The sequence below is a fragment of the Canis lupus genome, chromosome 34 (assembly GCF_011100685.1).
Source record: "Canis lupus familiaris isolate Mischka breed German Shepherd chromosome 34, alternate assembly UU_Cfam_GSD_1.0, whole genome shotgun sequence".
Lineage (NCBI taxonomy): Eukaryota > Metazoa > Chordata > Mammalia > Carnivora > Canidae > Canis > Canis lupus.
Window position 1 is genome coordinate 20103747 of NC_049255.1, and position 26279 is coordinate 20130025.

Below are 26279 nucleotides of genomic sequence, written 5' to 3' on the forward strand. Positions count from 1 at the left end.
AAAGAAAGAAAGAAAGAAAAAATAAAGAGAGAGAGAAGAAAGAAAGAAGAAAGAAAGAAAGAAAGAAAGAAAGAAAGAAAGAAAGAAAGAAAGAAAGAAAGAAAGAGGAAGAGGAGTTTCCTCTGAGAATTCCTAGCCCATATAGTGTTTATGAATCTGAATCCAAAATTTATCGTACGTCTATGTCATTCAAAAATCCAAGCTAAAAATTAAGTTCTGAGAGATCCTGGGGTGCAGTGTGTCTTGATAACTGGAAGGAGCAAATACAAGTCTTCTCTGGGGAAACAAACTTTAAAACTCAGGCCTCAAAGGATTTCTGCACAGAACATTCAAGGAATAGGAACTCACATACCAAAACCTCCACTCACCAGAATTAACCTGTGTATGAGAGTCAGCAAAAACAATTAACTACTGAATCTCACCCATGAGTATAGCTGATACAGATTGCTAGAAATATAAAATAAATATAATTAAAATACCTGAAGTAATAAAAGTGGACATTGAAATAAGACAAATGAAGATTTTAAAATTTGACCAGGTTTAGAGTTCAAAGAAAACCCCACTATAGGGATGCCTAGGTAGCTCAGCGGTTGGGCCTCTGCCTTCAGCTTAGGGTGTGTCCTGGGGTCCGGGATAGTCCCAGATCGAGCTCCTTGCAGGGAACCTGCTTCTCCCTCTGCCTGTGTCTCTGCCTCTCTCTCTCTCTCTCTCTCTCTCTCTCTCTCTCATGAATAGATAAAATCTTAAAAAAAAAACCCACTATAGAATTTTTATATATTAAAAATACATAAGTTGGCATTAAAAGATTGTTGGGTGACTTAAATAGTATGTTAGGCACAGCAGAAGAGTGATTGGCCTCTAAGATAAATTTGAAGAAATTATATAGAGAATAGAATAGAGAAACAAAAAATGAATACATTAAAAGTTTAGATACAGAGACAATAGAACATAACTCTAATGTACTCATCAGAATTTCAGAAGGAAGGAAGGAAAGAGAAAATACTTGAGGAGGTAATGGTTGAGATTTTCTAGAATTTGTAGAAAATAGAAGCTCTCAGATTCGGAATGGTTGGTGAACTCCAAGAAGAATAAATGGAAAGAAACACACTGAGAAACATTGTAGAGACACTATAGCAGTGAACATCAAAAGAAAGCCTAGGAATAGTTGAGAGAAAAGATTACCTATGCAACTGATAATTTACTTCTCAACTGCAACACTCGAAGCTAGAAGACATTCTTAAAGTGCTAAAAGAAAATAATTGTCAAAGTAGCATTGTATATGCAGTGAGATCATCTATCAAGAGCAATAGAGAAATGGGGACATTTTCAGACCAACCAAAACTGAGTTTACTTCCAAAAACACTCCCTAAAAACAAGATGTCAGGGTGATGTTCTTCAGAAAAGGAAAAGATTCCAGAAAAAAAAAAAAAAAAAAACAAGAAATGAAAGGAATACCAAACAAAGAACAATGTTGACTTGCGGATAAAACCAAATTGATAGTGACTGTAAAAGAAATTAAAATATAGTTCAACTTGTGGTGTTGCAAAATCAAGATAAAATTCATATGCTGGGCAATATTGGCAAGTGGGATGAGGAAACTGATTACCTCAAGTCATTCGAATTTCCTTCTGTTATTCAGGAGGAAGAGAAATACTTTGGACTTTAGATTAATTTTGAACTTTGAGTTAAATGGTCATGTTAATATTTTAAGGGTAGCCAGAAAAGTGGAATGTAAAACTTCTAGACTGGTGGAGGAAAAGAAGTTGAATGGGGTGGGAGTAGAGGGCAGAGTCAATCCAAAGAATGGAATGAAAATGGAATTTAAAAGAAACACTTAAAAGGCAGAAAAATGGAAAGTATGAAATAAGATGAAAGAAAGAATTCAAACATGCTATTTATCTCAGCCAATGTGTGAGAACTGAACTCTAGTTGGAAGACGGGTTTTAGGTGGGATTTAAAACAAACTCAGTTATGTGGTACATACAAAAGAAACAACAAAACCATAAAGATGTAGAGATGTTTAAATAAACAGATAGAAAGGACGACTGGGTGACTCAGAGTTTGGGTGTCTGCCTTTGGCTCAGGTCGTGATCCTGGGGTCCTGGGACTGATTCTCACATTGGGCTCCTTGCAGAGAGCATGCTTCTCCCTCTGCTTATGTCTCTCCTTCTTTCTCTGTGTCTCTCACAAGTAAATACATAAAACCTTAAAAAAAAAAAAAAAACAGATGGAGAAAGAAATTCTAGGGAAAAGTCAAACATTTTAACTTTATGTTAAAAATATTATTAGCAATAAAGAGGTTTATTAAATATTAATAAAAACTTTAATTATCTATGAAGCTAATTCTAAACTTGTAATCACCTAAAAACATATATACAATATCCAGCAATAGGAGAGTGTGCATCATTTTTGAGCCCACATGGAATTTTTGCAGAAATATAGCTTCGTGTTAGACCAGAGAAGTCCCAGTAAAATTTAAGGAACTTGATACTACATTCTCTGGTCATGGCATCAATAAGTTAGAAATCATTTTTTTAAAAAAGATGAAAATAGATTACTGGAAACAGGAATACTTTCAATGACAATTTTATCTCAAATCTTTCTCTTAGGCTTTGCTGATTGACAATTTTGGTAAATCCTTGTATTTTCTGGAACCCACTATTTTATTTTTTCTTTAATATATAAAATATTTGGTTGAAGTGTGACCAGTTTGTAAATTGGTTCTCTGGCCATGTAGCATACACATGTATACTTAAATGTACATGCTCACTCTTTGGTTGGTTGACCTAATTTAATTTTAAAAACGTGTTGAATTTCAAAAAAATCCAGTTTTCCGTGTTAGGCCAGTCATTCAATGCTCTATCAGTAATCGAAATTTATTAAAAAAAAAAAAAAAAAAAAAAAAAAAAAAAACCTCTTCAGGGGCACCTGGGTGTCTCAGTTGGTTAAGTGTCTGCCTTTGGCCGGGGTCATGATCCCAGAGTCCTTGGATAGAGCCCCTGCATCAACATCTGGGCTCCCTGCTCAGCAGGGCGCCTACTTCTCCCTCTCCCTCTGCCGCTCCCCCTGCTTGTGTTCTCTTTCTCTCTCTGTGAAATAAATAAGTTAAAAAAAAAAACTTCTTTGGTATAATTATGTTTTAACCATCAGTGGTATAAATATTAAATACATTTTTAAAAATTCAGTTGTCAATCTTTATGAAAGTTCTTTTTCATTTGGGCTTGAGATACTCCAAGAGGTTTCAAATGGTTCAGTTAACTATACTTAATTTAATTTAATTTAATTTAATTTAATTTAATTTAATTTTTTTAAGATTTTATTTATTTATTCATGAGAGACACAGAGAGAGAGAGAGAGAGGCAGAGACACGGGCAGAGGAAGGAGCAGGCTCCACGCAGGGAGCCCCATGTGGGAATTCGATCCTTGGACTTCAGGATCACTCCCTGAGCCAAAAGCAGGAACCAAACTGTTGAGCCACCCAGGGATCCCCAATTTCTAATTTTAAAGGATGTTAATACAAATAACAATATATAGAATTAGTTTGACAAAGATAGGATCTGTGAAGCTGATTATAATAAAAATGTATTCAATTATAAATTCCATAAAAGCAAGAGCTGAGTCATTTTTTCCTCACCATTTTATCTTCAGCGCTTAATATCAGACCCAGTACATAGTAGATATTCACAATTTTTGGGGGGGTGGGAAAAAAAAGATAATGTAAATGTAGGGTGGTAAGTAGCTAAAGGCCAGAAATAAAAGAACCATATCTAGGGGCACCTGGGTGGCTTAGCGGTTGAGCGTTTGCCTTCAGCTCAGGGCGTGATCCCAGGGTTCCGGGATCAAATATCATATCGGACTCCCTACAGGGAGTTCATGTCTCTCATGAACAAATAAAATCTTAAAAAAAAAAAAAGGATCATATCCAATATGAAGGGAAAAGCGCTTATAGTCATTATTTTATTTCTTTCAGCCAGTATCTATGGAGTGCCTACTCTGTACCAGGAAAAGCTCTAGGTGTTACGAGATACGTTGATGAATGACCAGCATGATTCCTTAACCAGGTGAAACTTACCGTCTAGGGACATACAATTTGTTGGAAATATATAGGGTGGTCATGAGAATCAAATTCTGAGGTTTTGAACAGTGTGGTAAGGGAGTGGGGGAACTCAATTCATCACCTGCTATAGGTATCTTACAATGAAATTTTTATTTTACCCAGAATTTGATCACTGATGATAATTCTTTAATATTCACAGTTGACACAATAGTTTAATATTCACAATCTCATCTGAAGCAGAAAGACTGAGAATTATGACTGCTTTGCAGATAAGGAAAACAAAATCGAGATGCAGGTAAATCTCAAGATTGGAATCCAGATTTCCTGGATCCAAATTATTGGAAATAAAGGCGATGCCATGTTCTAAAGATTGGGTTTTGGTGTTTGTTCATTTTTAGCGAATATTTGAATAAGAAACATAATCTCCTTTTCGCACTTTTCAAAATATCCAGGTCTCTGGCTTTGGCAAATTTCATGTCTGGATGATTGTCAGAACTTTTCACTTTTTTTTCTGAGAATTAGCCATTAGAGATAGAGACATGATCAGAAAGTCCTCAGTTACATGAGCAGGAGTCCCCGGAGGCAAGGTTGGCTGGATATGGCATTAGTCTACTGTGAACTTCTTGCAGTGAGGCAACTTGGTCATGCATCAGCGTGTTCCCAGCGTCCCTTATTGTGGAGCTTGCCAAATGAAGATGGATCGGCAGTAAAGTATGTCATTCCTCCATGCCACTCTGGTGGCCACGGCCAGCCCCAGGCCCTGTGACACTGTGCCTCAAAGTATCTTCCCAAACTGCTCTGTCTCTGTTCTGCCTTTGCTCAGAAGCCTTAGGTGGCTCTCTCTCGCCCACTAAATTTTGATCAGATCCCTCAATCTGTCAACCAAAGTTCTCCATAGTCTTTTTGAGGTTTATTGTGTTCCACTCATTCAACACCTCCCCCTGGGCACCATTGACATCCTGGTCTCCAGCCACAATACTCACTATTGCCACAGCACACTTGATTTTGTACAGATCCGTATCTTTGCTCAAGTAGTTTCTTCTGTCTAGAGCACATTCTGCAAATACACATATATGTGGAAGTCTAACACATCCTTAACAATTTCTACTTCTCCTTGGATCCTTGACTCATAAGGAATCACCTTTCCCCATGTTCCCACCATGAGTCCTGAGTTTACTTGGCCTCCAGGACACTTATCTCATTCTACCTTGCATCAGTTACTGAGCTATATGGCAGGAGTGTAGGAGTCAGGCTTGTGTACAGCACCAAGGTTTCAATCACGCTGACCCTGGCTCAGTTTCTGTCACATAGTTGATGTTTTATAAATGTTTCCTGAATTCCTGAAATTAATCAATGATATCACGTAAGGTAACCAGAAATGCCAAACTCACCTCTATAAAGTCAACTTGACCCTGATGGTTTCCTCCCCTCAAAAAATGAATGCAATGACACAGAAGAGGGGCAATACGGTCACACTCACAAAGAGTGTGACAAATAGAACATGTTATTTGGCATCTATTTTTAGAAACGAAGAATACTTAGAAACTCAAGATAGGGCAGTGGAAATTAAAACTGTCTGTTCAGTATTGCCAGAATATTGCTAATGCAAATTATCTAATGATCCCAGAAATTGGCACAGCCAGGGACAAAAAGTTTTCTCACTTCTATACTTGTTTACCACATACTACAAAGTTAATTTGTATATAGCTCTTCTAAACTTTTATCTTGCTGACTTTCAGTCTCCCAAATTCAAAAAAAATATTGAATTGCTCCTGACATCTAGCTGGCTTGATATCTGGAGTGCATGCATAATTTAAGCTGATTGAATATTTTGCCACATTAGAGTGGAAAATATCTGAATCCCCCAAACAGTAAAAGAAAATGACAGGCTCAAATGCCACTTGGCATCACCTTCCGTGATTTCCGCCAGGTAATTAGGGCAGTCTAGGCGGCTGAAATGGAAATTTGCCTTTAGCTACAGGATTCACTCATGAGCACTCAAGGCCCAGGAACAGATGACTCTGTCTTTAGCTGATGCAAAGTCTTTTTTCCTTCCTTAGAAGAGAGATAAAATAAAAACACTCCTCACATTATTTGCTTTTTTTTTTTCTTTTTTAAATATGCTTTTTTGAGTTGATCTTTTTAACCAAAGAAAAGGGGTTTGGAAGAAGCTTTCATTAGTAGAATTTGCTTGACTTTGAAGTAAACAAAAACAACAAAAAGACACTCCTAAAGCCCTCCAGGTTTGTCAGAAAAAACAACTAATGATGAGCCTTTGACTTCTCTAACCCTATGTCACTCTCCTACCCACAAGGCACAAAAGTGCTGGTTCTTCCTTTGCTCCCCTCCTGAGAGTTTGAAGACAGAGCGCTCTCCCCTCCCCCCAGTCCCAGTCCCAGCTGTGACTGTAGAATTGACAGCACCAAGGAGAAAGTCCCCAGGGAGATGGGATGTGGCATTCTGAAAACTATGGGCAGAAAGGCTGATGAGCTTCCTGGGTAGCAGTCGTTGGCGGCTGGGCAGGGGTGAGGGGCCAGGGAGAGAAGCCCAGGATCTGGGAGCAGATAAGTGCTCTCTGTTGTGGAGCAGGGGCATCTCATCAGGCCTCACCCAGCTAGGGTTTTCCTTAGGACTCCCGTTTCTTTTTATTTTCTTTCCATGCTCATCAATAAGAATTCTGATCTTACTTCTGAGAGACCTTGACACTGAGAATGAGGTGGAGGACATTAGTATTCTGGTCCCTGGGAAGGGATGGCTCCGGTCAAAAACATGTGCTTTATTCAGCAAATTTGTGGAACACTTACCAAGTGCCCTATACTGGCTGAGCTCTGGGAATTCAGTGGGAAACTAAGAAAGGCCATGCCCTCATGGAGTTTATATCCTAGAAGAGGAAGATGGACAACAAAGGTATGAACAAGCAAACAAACCAGATCGATATACATAATAGTTGTAGAGAAAGTTTTGCTGGGTGGAAACAGTGAATACAGGAGTAAGCAGTAAAAGGGGGTAGGACAAGTTCCAATCTGATGGCCTCTACAGATGCTAAGAAAATAGAGTGTGCGAATCTGAGAAACGGGGAACCAACCAGACCTCTGACCAAAGATGTTTCCCCTAAGAATTTCTTGCACCAGCCAGTCCTGGACAACAATCCCTCATTCATCATCTTTTCTTCCCCTGCGAGAACACTCTTGTTCTCTCAGCTTCCAAGGCAATTCTCCTGACACATCCTGTTAGTTCCTGCCCTGGGCTCTCACACCTGCTGTTCTTTTGCCCAGAGTATCTTTCTTCCCATCTCTGCCTGAAGAAATCTCAAGCCCATCTTTCCAAATTCAAATAAAATATCCTCTCTCCTGTACCTATCCCAAACAAAGGTGAATGCTTCCACAAAAGTTTATATAATTCTATTATAACATATTTCAAATTGTGTTTTGTTGTCTCCCTATTACTGGGGAATTAGGGAAGGGGGAGGGTTAGGAGGTGACAAACATTCTTTCCTTGACCAAACTCTGATTAGACTCCTCTGAATTCTCCTCTCAACTAGGCTTCTGTGCCCATCTTTACCTGGTCCAATTTTAGCAAGAATCCCCCACTCCCCACGTCTGACGGCCTTTCCTATTTAATTAGCTACTTCCTCCTTCCCCATCCCCCTGGGTGATCCCCTGACCTGCCACCAGAGACCCCCTTATTCTCTGATGCTTTCTCTTAATAGTTTTCCATTACCAACCTCCACTCTGCTTCTTAGCTATAAATTCCCACTTTTCCTTGTATTTAGAGTTGAGCCCCATTGCAGCGATCCGTACTAATATTGTGATAATCTCCTCCCTTGAATATAGTTTGCCTTACTGTCTTTAACAAGTGTCCTGATAATTTTTTCTTTAACAGAGGAAGGAAGGAGGAAGGAGAGAAGAAGGACAAAAGAGGGGAAGGAAGGAGCAGAAGTAGAAGAGATGCAAGGAGGGATAGAAGAATTTAAACTTCAAAATAAAGTGAGTAGTTCATTTCTGAATATTTGTACCAAAAAAAAAAAAAAAGAAGAAGAAGAAGCTAAATGCACCACAAAAGATATTTTTTGTAATAAAATAAAAGTTATGCTCTATCTGGGAAATTCTTCTTTTGTCCTGCTAAGACCACCAAGGAATATAAAATCCCTCCTACACTTCTTTTCAAAGGTATTTACATATGAGTCATAATTCCTACCAATCCCAAACTACATAGATCTGCATGCCAGCAATTAGGTGTTTATAGAGCTAGAAGGGAAGAATGGCAGCTGCTGAACTGCAGTGGAAACAGAAAACCTCTGGTTAGTAGTGGAGGGGTTGGGAACCTAGGAAGCTCTTTCTGGAAGCAACTTTCTGGTGTCGATCATCAGGGATAAAGAAAGGGATAATGCAGAAATTAAATAAAGGTGAAGCATCCCAGGCTTAGAATGGAGGATCCTCCAAACTCTGAGGTTTACTTTGGTGCCGAGAGAAATGTAGCAGAAGTGGGAAAGGGGCCAAGACAGAGGACATCTGGCCCAGAGGGTTCCAGGAGTTCAAACAACCCCTGAGCGATGGCAATGTTATCTATCACAGTGATTCTCAACCTTGACAGCCCTTAACAATTATACAAGATCTCTTAAAAACTACAGTGCCTGGACCCCAGACCATTGAAATAGGGATTTCTGCAGATGGGGCAGTAGCATTAGGATTTTTAATAAGCTCTCCAAGTGATTCCACAGACACAGGTGGTTAAAATTCCTTTCATGTGCATCATTTGCAAAGCCCTTCCAATGTGTTGGCTTACTGAACGTGGTTTATACCCAAAGGTAGAAACCAAAGCTCAACAACAGAAGGGAACTCGCCACGGGTCATACAGCCAGTGGTAAGATTCTAACTTGTGCCTTCAGGCTTCAAGTTCAATACGCACAGCTTAGGGAACTGCTTCTGGGGAATATCTTGATGAGGACAAATTGATATTGAGTGATTCCACTCTCCCTTTTGACATCCCTTCTTGATTAACACTTTTCTTTTCTCCCACGCATTTCCTTTCTACCCTTCTCATCCTCAGGTGCCCATTCCTCTTCTGCCTGCTGGGATGTGCTGACCAGTGGCTAACCACTCAGCAGGAATCAGGTATGTGGGCAGCCTCCCTGCAGGAGAATGTTCTCTTGAGAAAAACATTGGCAAATGAGGTAAAATGCAAATAGTTAGTTAATCAGAGTGAACAGTATAGGGAGTTTCTTGTGCTATTCTTGAAACTTTCCTGTAAGTTGAAAATATCAAGATAAAAGGTTACGAGAAAAAGGAGGAGGAGAAAGGGAAGGAGGAAGGCGAGGAAGACACTGGCAGCATTTAGTATAGATTCGATGGCCTTGATGAGGAATCATGGCCCAAAGGCTTGAAGGGCTGAGTCTTCTCTGTTGTGAGACTTTGGCCAAATTACCCCCTGTCCTAGGATTTTATTTTCCTACTGGGACATGAGAGGGCTGGAGTAGAGTTTCCTTGTTCTGCTTATTCATTGCTACATAACCAATCTCCCCAAATCTTAGTGGCTTAAACCACAAATTTATTATAACATTTCGTTATTCTTTGGATTGATGAGGCTCCGCTGGGTGATTCTCACTTATGGGACTCTCACGGGGTTACAGATAGAAGTTGGGTTTGGCATTACCTGGCTTGAATGGGCGGCATCCCAGGTGGTTCACTCACATGGCTCGCAGTTGATCTTGGCTATTGGCTAGGAGCCTGGAGGGGGCTGTTGACCCCAAAAGCCTACACTGTAGCTATCTTGTTAAATAAAAACAATGATGTTCTTCTCAATTATAGCAGACATATTTTTCTAAGGCTGTGGGTTTTTCATAAGCTAGGAGTTTTACATTCATGTGAATGATTAGCATTGCTGTTATTTGCATTCTGCTGACTACTGGCTGTCCCAGCCTCGCTAACTGCCATCTGGTCGCAAGTCTGGTTGCTTCTCCTGACTGCTCTCTGTCTATTGGTAATCTTTTGTTCCCACTCATTCACCAAAGATGCAGCTATCTAGGAATCCCAGCATAAACTGTAAAGAAAAAATACTCAAAAAAATTGTGTGGGGTTTGTATTTGTAAAAACTGTGATTATTTGTGAACATTGGTCACTACAACAGGGTTGGTGGGGCAATTTCATTCCCAAACACGTTGTCTCTCACATTGTCCCACATTGTGGTGGGTGAGGAAAATACACTGTGTCTTAGCATGCCCAGAAAGCTTTTAAAATTGTGGAGAAATCCACAGGCAGAGAGCTCATGGCTTATTTGAGAAATTTTGCTTCTGCTTTTTAGTATGCTTGTGTCCTTGTTTTCATCAAAATTACACATTTACATTTAGAGTTGATGACTTCACAAATTTGTTTCAGAAAGGAGTGGTCCCCTGTTGCCTGCCCTCTAGAGGCCCCTCCCCAGACGCAACCACTATCAACTATTTCAGCTACATTTGTTTTTGTTTTGTTTTGTTTGTTTTGTTCCAGATATTGCTACTTCTTGATTTTTCAGTACCTCCTCTTCCATGATTACATATATGTATCAGTCCAGCCCACCCAAGTCTTCTCATGACAGATACATCTGATTTGGGCCAGGCCAGTGTTCTGAGCTTATTATTAAAACTATATAAACATTCTTCCCAGCTAAATCCTGTAGTATTCACCGATCACTTTTCTTTTCTAAAGAACTTTTTGCTTTCTCTTTTTCTCTTTTCCTTTTTAAGATTTATTTATTGATTTCAGTAAGAGAGAGAGAGAGAGAGAGAGAGAGAGAAGGGGCAGAGGGAGAAAGATTCTCAAGTAGACTTCACACTGAGCAGGGAGCCCAACATGAGGCTCAATCTCATGACCCTGAGATCATGACCTGAACCAAAACCAAGAGTCGGACACTCAACCGACTGAGCAACCCCGGCACCCTAACTTTTTATTTTCTTTAGGGCTAATAATGGTCTTGTATTTTTTTTTAATTTGCTTATTCCTCTATGTAGATAACACCAATTTATCCAAACTTCTGCCAAGTATTATACTCTCATCCTAAAATGTTCAAAAACATCAGTTATTCCATCAATTATATATTTTTGAAGAATTCCTTCCTAGTTGTGCTCCAACCTGCTGATTTTATTTTATTTATTTTTATTTTTTATTGGTGTTCAATTTGCCAACATATAGAATAACACCCAGTGCTCATCCCATCAAGTGCCGCCCTCAGTGCCCATCACCCAGTCACCCTCACCCCCTGCCCACCTCCCCTTCCACTACCCCTTATTCATTTCCCAGAGTTAGGAGTCTCTCATGTTCTGTCTCCCTTTCTGATATTTCCCACTCATTTTTCTCCTTTCCCCTTTATTCCCTTTCACTACTTTTTATATTCCCCAAATGAATGAGACCATATAATGTTTGTCCTTCTCTGATTGACTTATTTCACTCAGCATAATACCCTCCAGTTCCACCCACGTTGAAGCAAATGGTGGGTATTCATCGTTTCTAATGGCTAATATTCCACTGTATACATAGACCACATCTTCTTTACCCATTCATCTGTCGATGACACCGAAGCTCCTTCCACAGTTTGGCTATTGTGGCCATTGCTGCTAAAAACATCGGAGTGCAGAACCTGCTGATTTTAATAGCACTGTAGGATCTGCCTTTTCAGTCATCACTAAGACTTCTCTCCTGCCTTTTGTATGTTGGATCTTCTATTTCTGTAGTCCTATCTTCTTTTTGTTTTTTGTTTTCTACCTTATTAAAAGGACGTGCATTCTTTGGCAGAGCAGAGCTCTCTGAAAAAGAGTATCCGGGAGGTAGAATTTTGAGAACTTACATCTCTGAAGATGTGTTTATTTTATTCTCCTACCTGACTGATAGTTTGGTTAAGTATGATATTCTAACTTAGGAATCACTCCATTGAGAATTTTGAGGGCTTCCTTACATGGTCTTCTAGCTTCTAATGTGACTATTGACAAGACCCTGAAAATTTTCCAATTTGTGGCTCTTTGTGTGTTATTGTAATTTTTCTTCCCTCTCCTCCGCTCCCCTTCTCCTCTATTTTTTTCTTCCTCTTCTTCCTCTCTGCCTCCCTACCTCCTTCCTTCTTTCCTTCTCCCTCCATTAAAATATTTTTCTTCATTGCCCTGGGTATTTGGCAGGTCCTCACAATCTGGAAGCTGATGTCATTCACTTCTGGGAATTTTTCCTGACCTATTTGGTTGGTATTTTTTTCCCTCCCATTTCCTTGCTTCTCTTCCTTTTGGAAACCCTACTATAAAAAAAAAAAAAAAAAGAAACCCTACTATTTAAACATTGGACCTTTGGACCTCAAGGACCGATCCTTTTATTTTCTCATCTTTCTTTCCTATTTTTCTGTATGTCTTTTTGTTCTATCTTAGAGTATACATCTTCATCCTTAATTTCTATTTCCTCTATTGAATTTTTATTTATCTGCTGTTATACTTTCAATTTCTAGGTTTTCCTTCATCTCTTAGTATACTTTTCTTTTTAAGGATTTTATTTACTTATTTTTGAGAGACAAAGAAAGAGCATGAGCAGGGGAGGGGCAGAATGCAAGGGAGAAGTAGACTCCTCTACTGAGCAGGGAGCCAGACATGGGGCTCCATCCCAGGACCCTGAAATCATGACCTGAGCAGAAGGTAGATGCTTAATTGACTGAGCCACCTAAGTGCCCTACGTAATATGCTTTTTAAAAGTACCCTCTTCTTTTCTCATGAATGCAATATAGTGTCTCGATGCTCTGAAGTATGTATGTGTAAATGTATTATATACATCTGTGTGTGTGTGTGTGTCTGTATTTTTTCCCCTTCAGGGTGTCTTGTCCCTAAATGCTATCTGTCTTCTCTAAGGTACCTATTGTGTGTGTTTTATTATCGGTATTTCAGGTTAGAGATGGATGGTCATCCTTTGGGCACCATACAAACAAGCAAGTCTAGGTTACAAGAAAAGTTCATTGGAAACTCCGGGCTCATGGGTGTGACTTTTTGCTTGCAGGCTTTAATGGTAAGTTTAAGCCATTTTATAACAGTATCTATACATTTTTCCCCTTAGGTTGATCATATTTCAGGGGAAGAATCCTCCAGCATTACACTGAAGGACACTGTGTTTCCCTGGAGCTGGCATTCTTAGAGCTCTGTTGGCAGAGCTGGCTGCAGATGACACCATTTAGGATACATACATTTTCTTACTATTCCTGTTTTCAGAATGATACCCTACTCTCAACTGTGTCTAGTATTCTCTAGTCCAGGGTGCACCTATTGTATCCTATGCAGAAAATACATCTCCAGATTTCTACCAAAGTGGGGATGGGTATTTGTCTGGCTATAAGGGGTAGGGAGGGGATCTAGAGATCTAACTAAGTCATAAACAGACTTTTAAGTAAGCTTGTTCATCCTCAAGTCCTGGGGAACTTGATGTGAATTCATACATTGTTGAGAGTTTCTGCATATAAACAGGTTATTTTTCATCTTTTACCAGTGTTGGTTTAAGGTTTAGCTTTTTCTGGGCTACTAAATTGGTCAGCACACATTCATTTTCATTTCACTTTCTAAAATTTTTTTGCTTGCAGCTTTGTCTTTTTTCATTTTTTCCACTCTTGTGGATGTTTGCCTTTTAAAATATATCACTTTACTGTTGTTTAAATGGGTTTTGAGAGTAGAGCAAAACAACATAAAGGTTTCCAACCCATCGTTTTTATCCAATGTCCTTTCAGGACAAAATCTTGAATTAGGAAGATCGAGGGCAAGAACAGAAAGATTCAGATCACAATATTTCCTCATACACAGAGATTGAATTTTGAGATCAAATCCATATTTCAATTTGCTTTCCCAGTTTGTAAACCTTGCAGAAATATCAGGGACATCACATTATTATCAATGGTGCCCTGCTCAATGACAATAGCTACCATTCGCTGAATAGTTACTCCATGCTACTGACAAGCCAAGCACTTTATATATGTTATCCCATTTAATCCTCATACCAACCACATAAGTAAGGTAAGTTTTATTATTTGCGTTTTAAAGGTGAGGAAAATAATGTTTGGAGAAATTAAATAACTTGCCCAAAGTCATAAAGCCATAATTTGAAGGAATCAGAATTCAAGCACAGGTCTGTCCAGTGTACAGCTGCTGGATTATGCTGCTTCTGCTGGTTGCAGGCTTCTGCTGTCTTGGCTGACACAGCCTCCTGCTACCACATGACCTCCCCAGCCCCACCACAATTGCTGCATTCCCTACACAACATCAATTTCACAGAATGCCTTTAATAAGTGTATAAGTACATAAATTTCAAAATGCTAATGCTAATTATGTTTAAGAAAGCTTACTAGAATTTTAAGGGACGGACAAAGGAAGGAAGATATCTTTAAGGAGAACCTAGTCTGTTTACAGAAATAGAAACAACCTGGTCTTGGTGCTTTTCTATTCTTTAAATATATTAGCTCTTTTTTGTTTTTTTAATGGTAATTGGCTTTTCAAGATGGTTCTATCTCTACTGGAGTAAAATTTGATAAGTCATAATTTCTAGAAAATTATTTCATCACAGTTTTGAAATGTTTTTGCATAGATTTACAAATTAATCTCATAGTTTAAAAATATCCTGCTTTTTAAAATTATTTTTAATCATTTCTAACATTATATATTTATAATTTACTCTTTTATGTAACATTGGCTTAGCCAATGGTTTAAACACTTTGTTTATTTTTTTCCCACAGAGCCAGTTTTTACCTTTATTTATTATTTTTACTGGTTTTCCATTTTCTGTCATTGATTTCTGCTTTGACCCATATTACTTTTTCTTTTGGGTTACTTATTCTTTTTCTAAACTCTTGATTATTTAATTCATGTGTTTCATTAGTTTTTATTTAAATGGTCATTTAACACTATACAATTTCCTTTGGTAGGTGCTTCAGCTGTTTTTCATGGATTCTGATTTGTGATATGGTCACTTCAGTTCTTTTTCAAGGAATTCTGCGATTTTGTTTTGCATCATTTCTTTGAACCAAGATTTATTTGATAGCATTTTTTAAAAAAAAATCTAGGTAGAAGAGTCTTATTTTTTTTAAATAAATTAATTTTTTATTGGTGTTCAATTTACCAACATACAGAATAACACCCAGTGCTCATCCCGTCAAGTGCCCCCCTCAGTGCCCATCACCCATTCTCCCCCACCCCTCGCCCTCCTCCCCTTCCACCACCCCTAGTTCGTTTCCCAGAGTTAGGAGTCTTTATGTTCTGTCTCCCTTTCTGTATTTCCACACATTTCTTCTCCCTTCCCTTATATTCCCTTTCACTATTGTTTATATTCCCCAAATGAATGAGACCATACACTGTCCTTCTCCGATTGACTTACTTCACTCAGCAGAATACCCTCCAGTTCCATCCACGTTGAAGCAAATGGTGGGTATTTGTCATTTCTAATGGCTGAGTAATATTCCATTGTATACATAAACCACATCTTCTTTATCCATTCATCTTTCGATGGACACCGAGGCTCCTTCCACAGTTTGGCTATTGTGGCCATTGCTGCTAGAAACATCGGGGTTCAGTTGTCCCAGCGTTTCATTGCATCTGAATCTTTGGGGTAAATCCCCAACAGTGCAATTGCTGGGTCATAGGGCAGGTCTATTTTTAACTCTTTGAGGAACCTCCACACAGTTTTCCAGAGTGGCTGCACCAGTTCACATTCCCACCAACAGTGCAAGAGGGTTCCCCTTTCTCCACATCCTCTCCAACTTTTGTGGTTTCCTGCCTTGTTAATTTTCCCCATTGTCACTGGTGTGAGGTGGTATCTCATTGTGGTTTTGATTTGTATTTCCCTGATGGCAAGTGATGCAGAGCATTTTCTCATGTGCATGTTGGCCATGTCTATGTCTTCCTCTGTGAGATTTCTGTTCATGTCTTTTGCCCATTTCATGATTGGATTGTTTGTTTCTTTGGTGTTGAGTTTAAGAAGTTCTTTATAGATCTTGGAAACTAGCCCTTTATCTGATACGTTATTTGCAACTATCTTCTCCCATTCTGTAGGTTGTCTTTTAGTTTTGTTGACTGTATCCTTTGCTGTGCAAAAGCTTCTTATCTTAATGAAGTCCCAATAGTTCATTTTTGCTTTTGTTTCTTTTGCCTTCGTGGATGTATCTTGCAAGAAGTTACTGTGGCCGAGTTCAGAAAGGGTGTTGCCTGTGTTCTCCTCTAGGATTTTGATGGAATCTTGTCTCACATTTAGATCTTTCATCCATTTTGAGTTTATCTTTGTGAATGGTGAAAGAGAGTGGTCTAGTTTCATTCTTCTGCATGTGGATGTCCAATTTCCCCAGCACCATTTGTTGAAGAGACTGTCTTTCTTCCAATGGATAGTCTTTCCTCCTTTATCGAAAATAGTTGACCATAAAGTTCAGGGTCCATTTCTGGGTTCTCTATTCTGTTCCATTGATCTATGTTTCTGTTTCTGTGCCAGTACCACACTGTCTTGATGACCACAGCTTTGTAGTACAACCTGAAATCTGGCATTGTGATGTCCCCAGATATGGTTTTCTTTTTTAAAATTCCCCTGGCTATTCAGGGTCTTTTCTGGTTCCACACAAATCTTAAAATAATTTGTTCTAACTCTCTGAAGAAAGTCCATGGTATTTTGGTAGGGATTGCATTAAACGTGTATATTGCCCTGGGTAGCATTGACATTTTCACAATATTAATTCTGCCAATCCATGAGCATGGAATATTTTTCCATCTCTTTGTGTCTTCCTCAATTTCTTTCAGAAGTGTTGTATAGTTTTTAGGGTATAAATCCTTTACCTCTTTGGTTAGGTTTATTCCTAGGTATCTTATGCTTTTCGGTGCAATTGTAAATGGGATTGACTCCTTAATTTCTCTTTCTTCAGTCTCATTGTTAGTGTATAGAAATGTCATTGATTTCTGGGCATTGATTCTGTATCCTGCCATGCTACCAAATTGCTGTATGAGTTCTAGCAATCTTGGGGTGGAGGCTTTTGGGTTTTCCATGTAGAGTATCATGTCATCGGCGAAGAGGAAGAGTTTGACTTCTTCTTTGCCAATTTGAATGCCTTTAATGTCTTTTTGTTGTCTGATTGCTGAGGCTAGGACTTCCAGTACCATGTTGAACAGCAGTGGTGAGAGTGGACATCCCTGTCTTGTTCCTGATCTTAGAGGAAAGGCTCCCAGTGCTTCCCCATTGAGAATGATATTTGCTGTGGGCTTTTCGTAGATGGCTTTTAAGATGTTGAGGAATGTTCCCTCTATCCCTACACTCTGAAGAGTTTTGATCAGGAATGGATGCTGTATTTTGTCAAATGCTTTCTCTGCATCTAAAGAGTCTTATTTTTTAATTTTTAATGTATTGTGATTAGAAAATTTTATGTATTTTTTCTTTCCTTTGAAATTTACTGAGGATTTATTTGTAACCTAAGATAGAGTCAATGTTCCTGATTTTCCTCCATGTCCTATATTTATTATATTTACAGACTACAGACTCGACACATTTTTTTCTTTTCTTGTAGCTGATTTTGGTTATTAGGTTACTGTTTCTCTTTGTTTTGTGGATGTGTCCTCTTGACATAATTTCATTGCCGAAAGCCAGGGTTGGTAAAGAATGGCCAGTGGGCCAAATCCAGCTCCCACCTGCTTTTGTAAACAGTTTTATTAAAACATAACCACACCCCTCTGTTGGCTTAATGTCTGTGGCTGATTTTGCTCTCTACTGGCAGAACTGAATACTTGTATCACAGATTAAATGGCACATAAAACCAAAATTTTTATGATGTATATAAGATATTTATTATGTATTTTAGGTGACTATCTTTAGGCAATAAGTATGCCAATCCTTTTTTTTTCCTATAGGTACATTATTTTGCTTATTCCCTTCATTCTTATAATAACTTTGGATGGAATTTGACTACATTCATTCTGTTGACTTATGCTACATCTTAGATGGCCTCCAGCACTGTGCAATATAACTTTTTGGAGTGATGGAAATGTCTTGTGTTGTATAATGTTGTCACCACAAGTGACTAGTAAGAACTTGGAATATGGCCAGTATGACAGAGAGTTAAATTTTACTTTTATTTAATTTTAGTTAATTAAAATCAAAATAGCCTGATGTGGCTAATGGCCACTGAATTGGAAATCATAGTACCATACTCTTAGAAAGAGGTCAGGAGGGGCTTCCTAGCTCCATAACACCGTTTTCTTTTGTTTTTAGGAAACGGGAAATTTGAGTAGAAAATTTCTTCATATTTTTTAAGATCTGCTGACTTTCCCCCTCTTCCATTCTATCTAAGCTTTCTCATTTCATTGTCCCCAATGTCCCTGTCCTGCTGGATGTGGATTCTACCCTCAGCAATTTCACCTCCATTCTGGGCTTTATCCTAGAAGGAGTATCTGGCTGGGTAGTTTTGATAGCTTATAGGTCCCACACTACTCTGGTATATTTAAGCTTCCTGAGAGCTCCCTGTTTTCATTCATAAATCTGTGCCCACAAAACATCTTTCAGTTTCAACCTCTGTTCTCAAACAACCAGTGAAGTTTTCAGTGAGTGGTTATTAGCTATCTGAGGGTCCTCGGTTTTGTTATATTAGTCATTTGCTTGATCTCTATTATAAGGAGGTTTAGCAAGAATATAAAACTGTATCATCTTCCTCAAATTATCTTTTATGATACTTATATATGATATATTTTATCCACTTCTCCATGAGAGTCACTGACCTAGTCCTACCTTCTTCATTTATAAGAGGGAGAAATTGTAGCTTAGACAGGGAACATGGCTTGCCTCAGGTCACAGAGCCAGCAAATATAAAAAGCCAAAGCCAAAACTCATATTAACAGCCTTTCGGTCCAATATTTTTCTCTTATGCCCTACAATTAGAAGTTTTTCTGGGCAAAATCCTCAGACCGCCTATCTCTGAATATGGCCCAATAATTAGTTGTCTGTTCTGATAACTGTGCCCTTTCGATTCTCTCTCTGGCTTGGCACTGCATCTCATTTGTGGAATATATTTGTTTGTAAGTCTAAGGTTGCTAGTGGAGATAAGGGAGAGGCAGACAGAGAGATGACTAACTCATTTAAGGATTTAAGGATTCTGCATTTAAGGATTATGGAAAAAGGATGGTTTTAAAAGTTTGGGGGAATATTCTGGTCTTTTCCCCTTACTGGCCACATAACTGTTGGAAAAATGACTGATTCCTTCTTGTTTTTGGTGAGAAAGATGGATATGAAAGTGCCTCAGTTAGTACTTGACTTGTACATATTGTCTGATGACCAATATTTCCTCTTCCTTTTGATTTCCCCAGCTCCTCCAGTGTGAACTCAAGACAGTGTCTGCAAAGCTGCTATACTCCGTAATAAAGATGGGACAAAAAGTTTGAGCTTACCTCATGGCATATCTACTGGAATTTTGAGGTTAGCAAACGAGATATCAGGACAATCAGAAGGGTGAGGAAACTCAGTATCCCCTTTTCCCCAGTTTTCAATTCAAACATTTGGGTCAGGAGCTCTAGCCTCTTTCTAGTTAAGATCTAGAAAGATCTTAACTGTACAAGTGATAATGCCCTATTGGCCTCCAGGCTTGATCTCTATTATAAGAGGGATTAACAAGAATATAAAACTGTATCATCTTCCTCAAATTCTCTTTTATAATTCTTATATATGATATATTTTATCCACTTCTCCATGAGAGTCACTGACCTAGTCCTACCTTCTTCATTTATAAGAGGGAGAAATTGTAGCTTAGACAGGGAACATGGCTTGCCTCAGGTCACAGAGCCAGCAAATATAAAACATTCCCTTTAGTGGCCTCAGTGCTTTAAAGGCCTCCTGGATATAAGGAGGCGACATCACCACTAGTCTCTGGAATATAGCCAAGTCCCTGAAAAGTATCATTCTTGGAAAAAGAAATGGAAATCAGAGGAAAAATCATGGTTGTACAGAGAAGATGCAAATAGCATAAGTATAGGAAACTCTGTCCATATCAAATTTTTTTCTCCCTGAAGTATACTCTCAATTATTTCTACAGTGTACACAACAAATTGATATTTGGATCTGTGCAGGCAGATACTTCAACTGGGGGTATGCATCTTACTTGGGAAGTCAGCTATCACTATGACAACAGGCTTCTTTTTTTTCTGAACAAATATTATAATTAATTGTCACATGAAATCGGACACAGAAACTGACACCATTGTCAGACCCTCTAACCCTAGCCATTTAAAATTTCTTGGTGGCAGGAGGCACCAATGGGAGCTCTGGCAGAGTAGGTTTCTTAAAATCAAGGCAGGCAATTCAAGGATGAGAGTTTTAATGAGAAGCAACTTCTCACTAAGGCAACCCATCTCTAATTAGATGCTGCTTCACTTCCACACATGTAAGAGAAATCAGGCTCTGCAGAAGAAACCATGCTTACTGAGAGGAGGTTGACTCAGGAACATATAATTTGTTTATCTCTCTAGGCATAAGGAACCATCAAAAGTCAGGTGCTACACATTTGTATAGGACAAATTTGGTATAAGATGGGTATGTTGGTTTTATTTGATCTACTACTCTTCTGGAAAAGCAAAAGTAAAGTTGGAGAGTAACTTCCTACACTCCTTATCTCACACCAGGCATCCTGTTCAACACTATCGCGAATCACTGCCCATTCAAACCTCACCTATAATTTAGGATGAGACAAAAGAAGACTGCAGTGAAGACTGAGAAGTACCCATTATGAATCTCATTTTAAAGACGGTGAAACTGTGGCTCACTGAAGACGAAGAATGTTTTCCAGTTAGCAGCATATCCTTGATATCCATGACCATACCAAAGGAGTGGAGAGAAATAGAATAATTAGGATTTTCCTGATTTATATGATTTCCACAAATCTATCACCTCTTGATCATTTCAGTGGTCTACACTGCAGTGGTGATAGTGGGAGAAAGTTGGGAATTTAGGAGGGAAGGAACCAGAGGCAGATTAGCCTCATGCAATGGTAGGATGACTGTAGCCCCCTAGATCCACAGCAATGGTAATGCTGATGAAACACGCAGGTCAAGTGTTCCCACTCTTCGTTGTACAGAGGAAAATGCAGCCCTGCTGGTTGTGTTGCAAGAGTTACGGAATAAGTTATCAGCAGAGGGAGAAAGCAGTCCTCAAAAGCCAGAATGCTTTTCCACATAGCCTTCTGGGGCTGTTACACCAGGATTTCCCATGTAAACTCTCTGCCCAAAAGAATGTTTGACTGGATTTCCTCATAGTGAATTTCAAACGATGTTTTAGGTATTTATGAGAAGTATTTAGTCAGAGATGCCTTCACTGCCCCTTTCCAACAATATGAGATCGACAGCCACTTAATCCATCTATCCATCCATCCAAACTAATCTAACTTGACTGTAAAAACATAAGCATTCTATATCTCAATCAGAAGACAAAGTCACGATCATCATCAATTTCATCCTTTTTTCCAGTTTGTGCACTGATTATAGATCCTGTGATATTATATCCATTGTCCTTGTCAACTCTCAAGCCCATCAAATGCCTGCAGATAAACATTTGATCATACAAGGACCATAATTTGCCTCTTTGCAGAATTCATTTCAATTTGATAAACTTCACAGATATTCACTGGGAATAAATGTTATTTTGTTTCCATAATGTCAGGCTCCTTTGCTCCTTTTCTCTTACTTTTAACCGGGAAAATGTGTAGCAATGACATTAAGTTATTTTTCTTTAAATAAATCTGATAAAGGGAGGAGTGGACAGAGAGTAAGGAAGTTGCTTGTTATTCTTCCCCTGTTCTTAGACATATTTTCTTCAGTGGAAATGGAAGCTGAACTGGGAAACCATTATGGACATTAATTTGGCCCTGCGAAAGCTATTTAAATTTACTGAGTCTTACTTTTCAAATCTTTTTGTTGAGGATAATGAAACATACTTCCTGGTGGGACGGTTGATAGGATTAAATTAAATCACATTTCCTAAAAGGCATTGCAATATGTCAGATACATAGTAAGTATAAATGTTTAATGTAGTGAAATGTGCTGAGTGACTAATATGTGTCAGGCACTATGATAGGTGTAGTGAGGTTAGAAGAATTAATAATGACGTTCGGTCACTAACTAATAGCTACCATTCAGCCAACAAATCTCTTGGAGCACCCAACAACATATCAGGTACTATGGTAGGCAACGGACAGTCCCTGCCCTCAAGTTGCTCACAGTCTCATTTGAAGAGGCAGAAGTAAGGAAGGAATTATAACTTAGTGTGACTAGTACTACCAAAGGCTTAGGAACAAGGGAGGGGTACCTAATCCAGGCCTGAGATGTTGGAAGGGCTTCATTAAGGAGTAGGTAACAGATGACATGGAAGAAGAGGGACAGCATTTGAGGAAAACAGAATAATTTCAACAGAGTCCTGAAAGCAAAAGAGAACATGGAACATTCAAGGACTGTCAGTTGTGTAATGGGTGAAATAAAAGTTGAAGCAGCAAATGATGAAAGATGATGCTACAGCAATAGGCAAATCTGGATTATTAAAGATCATAAGAAGCTTAGGAGGCTTACTTAGAATTCAAAAGAATGAAAAGACATTAACCGGGGAGTGGCATTATCAGATTTGAGCCTTCGATTGTCACTAGCTTCAGTGTGAAAAACGGATTGAATGGATATAGAAAAGGAAAGCATATGAGGACAGATCAGCAACCTGTCTATGAGAAAGAGCTAAACAAGTTGACACTCAGGATGGCCTCTGGAGGTACATATGTATCTGCAGGACTCTGAAGGCAAAACCACCCAGATGCAGGTCATTAAGCTTTATTTTATTTAATAATATTATACTTGTAACCTATACTTATAACCTGACCTCAGGTTAAGTGGCTAGGTCTGCAATATACCCTATATCTCATGGCAGAAATAATATGGAACCATTAAAATAAGACATAGATCAGTGGATCCAGTTGAGGAAACTATAAAATCATACAAAGAGAAGGGATCCAGATTGAAGGAGTCATTTTTACCTTAAGGATTTCCTTTAACATTTCTTGTGGTGTGAGTCGGCTGGTGACACATTCTCTCAGCTTCCATTAGTCTGAAATGTTTTTAGTTTGTTTTCATTTCTGGGTGTAGAAGTCTAGGTTGACCACGTCTCTGCACGCCATTGTCTCCTGGCGTGCATCATTTCCAAAGAGAATCTACATCCTTATCTTCATTCCTTTCACTATAAAGTGTCTTTATTCTCTGATGGCTGGGATTTTTTTCTTTTTCTCTAGTGTTTACCAACTTGATAATGGTTTGCCATTGTGTGTGTGTGTGTGTGTGTGTGTTCAATATTTATTCTGCTTGGAGTTTATCAAAACTCTTGGATCTGTGGGTTTACAGTTTTCATCAAATTTGGAAAAATTCTTTTGCTTTTCTTTCTTCAAATATTTTTATCTGCCTTCATCTTTCTATCCTCTCTCTGAAACTCCAATTTATGTATGTTAGATTACTTGATATTGTCCCACATTCACTGAAGCTCTGTTCACTTGTTTCTGTCTTTTTTTTCTATGTGCTATTCATTTTGGATAGCAACTTTTGCTGTGTTTTCAAGTTCACTATTTTTTTCTTCTGCACTGTCTAATCTATTGTCAATTTCATTTAGTATATTTTTCATTTTTGATATATTTTTCATCTCTCCAAGTTCCATTTAGATATTTGTTAATATCTTCCATTTTTCCTTACCATATTTGTTTTACTCTATATCTTTGTGAATACTTACAATAGTCATTTCAAGTTCCTTATCAGCTATCTCCATCATAGCTGTCATTTCTGAGTGTGTTTCTAGTAATTTATTTTTTCCCTATTAAGGATCTTATTTTCATATTTATTTGCACACCTGGAAAATTTTCATTGGATACCAGATCTCATGTATTGATTGGTTGTTATATTTAGTTGTATTCCTTTAAAAAGTGTTATGGGATACAGTTAAGTTATTTGCAGATTGATCTGATTATTTTGAGCCTTACTTTTAAGCTTTGTTATAGTGAATCCAGAACAGCCTTTACTGTGGGGCTAATTTAGCCCTGCCACAAAGGCATGACTTTTTGTGAAGGTCCTAGCAAAACTCAATATATTTCAAAGTATCTCCAATGGTTGGTGGGAAAGCCAAAAAATCCCAGCTATATGTGAGCCTTTATACTTTATGGAAGCTCTTTCTCAAACTTGAAATGAGTTTTCCTTACATATTAATAAAAATAATAATGAAAATAGGGAAAAGTAAGTCCTGAAAAAGAGTTTGGGGCAGTATTATAAAAGTCTTGATTTGGCAAAATGAGAAGTTTATACTTAATCCATAGGAAATAGAAAGATTTTAAAGGATTTCAGGTAGGTATTATTGCTCTAAATGAAATCAACTTCCCCTAGTGGGAATAAAGGGAAAAAAAGATCATCTTTTATTTTGTTTATAAAGATTTTATTTATTTATTCATGAGAGAGAGAGAGAGGCAGAGACACAGGCAGAGGGAGAAGCAGGCTCCATGCAGGGACCCTGATATGGGATTCAATCCTGGGACTCCAGGATCACACCCTGGGCCAAAGACAGGAGCTAAACTGCTGAACCACTCAGGGATCCCAGAAAGATAATCTTTTAATCAAATAGCCACTTTTCCACCAAACCATAAGGACCTTTTGCTTCTCAGAAGCTATATATCTGGCCCTTAAGAACACTGATCTAAATAATAAAAGTACTTATTCTTATATAGCAATTTATTTTACATATTGCCTTTATATTTTATATATCATTTGATCTTTACAACAAACACTATACTAGGACTCTCACTCCTGTACTAAAAAGATAAGAAGCATGAAAGATCAGAAAAACTTTTCTGTGAATAACAGGTGTCTAACTCAAAATTGATATTACAGATACTGTTAACCGTAAGATCAAAGCCAGCTACGACTGCTCCACAGACCTTTCATTTCTCCAGCTCAGTAGAATAAAAATGCAAATAGAGTGTTGAATTTTAAAGATTTTAGTACTTTCATTTCCATCATAAGCCATAAAATAAAGTTCTATTTCAACCCCAGGAGAAGTTATTAACCCTAAAGTAGAAAATTTTTTATTGGGAAGACATTTCTTTATCTTCTTAGCCTAAATCCTGCCATTTATGTTCTTACGCAATAAAAATCTGATGACAAGACATTAAGAGATTGTTATGGGCTCCTTCACCTGTGTCACTCCATCTCTATTTGAAAAAGATGCTAAAAAGAATATTTAAACAAACTTTTTCTTTCTTTCTTTCTTTTTCTTTTTTTTAAACCTTTTTAAAAGAGTTTAATATGGTGTTTTGAAGATTTCAAATAAAATTTTAAAACTTGGATTTGAAGTCAAAAGCATGGTAATAAATTGAAAACAATAAATGAACCTATTCTGTATCTATTGATGACATAACTGTAGAGACAGAAATTATTTCAAGTTACTGCAAAACATATATTTGCCTGTACATCCCCAATGAGGATATAATCTAAGGATAAAAGTAACTATAAAATGCTTCAAACTTCTTTCAATAATCACATTATTGGTAGCACTACTGGTATTGTGATTCTAATAGTGCTTTGTGTGTAATGTGGGATAGAGCAAAATGAGTCCTTATTTGATATTTTAATACTATTATCTTTAGTATCCTTGAGTGGTAAAATTTTCTCTGTGGAGTAAAGAAGATAAAGATATAAACTTGAAGAAATTAAGAAAATATCCTGTAGTGTGGAAGTTGAATTAGTACTCTTATCCTGAATTTATGAGGTATTCTAGCTTTTTTGAAAAAACACATCTCTGTCCACTTAAAAGGCCTACAAACAATGACCAAACCAGTAACAACAAACATCTTTGAGTCCCAGGGTGCTATTTCCATGTCTGAGACAAGAAATATAAAGATGAGTCTGGATCAGCATGCCATACCAAATAGCAGAAAAGATATCAACCTACAAAGTTTATTTCAAAGGACTTATATACCAATGTACATAATCACGCTTCTTTTGATCAAAAATGGAACAATTTGGGCATCAATGAGAATAATAATTGAAATGGGTTTAAACATAACAAATATGCTTAAATTCATACATTCATAACACTACCAGAAAGGAAAATTAGTTTTGTTTAGTTTTTGTTTGTTTTTTTTTTGTTGTTGTTGTTGTTGTTTTTTTTACCATTGGAGGATGCTAGGGAACAAATTCATTATTTTGAAAACTAGTAATGGGAAA

The 26279-nt window shown here is 37.9% G+C and overlaps 1 protein-coding gene across 8 annotated transcripts in view; it reads left to right on the top strand.

The window, feature by feature from the left end:
- Positions 1-21699, top strand: part of RTP4 (receptor transporter protein 4) — a 114329-nt gene extending 92630 nt beyond the window's left edge. For 2 of the 8 annotated variants that reach the window (XR_005383863.1, XR_005383874.1), the window contains 5 exons: positions 3971-8043; positions 9107-9171; positions 12948-13065; positions 19365-19506; positions 20673-21699. The gene's annotated coding sequence lies outside the window, so the exon portion shown is untranslated. The remainder of the gene's footprint in view (positions 1-3970; positions 8044-9106; positions 9172-12947; positions 13066-19364; positions 19507-20672) is intronic. The other 6 variants (XR_005383865.1, XR_005383864.1, XR_005383866.1 and 3 more) reach the window with 6 other exon arrangements.
- The last annotated feature ends 4580 nt before the right edge of the window (positions 21700-26279 follow it).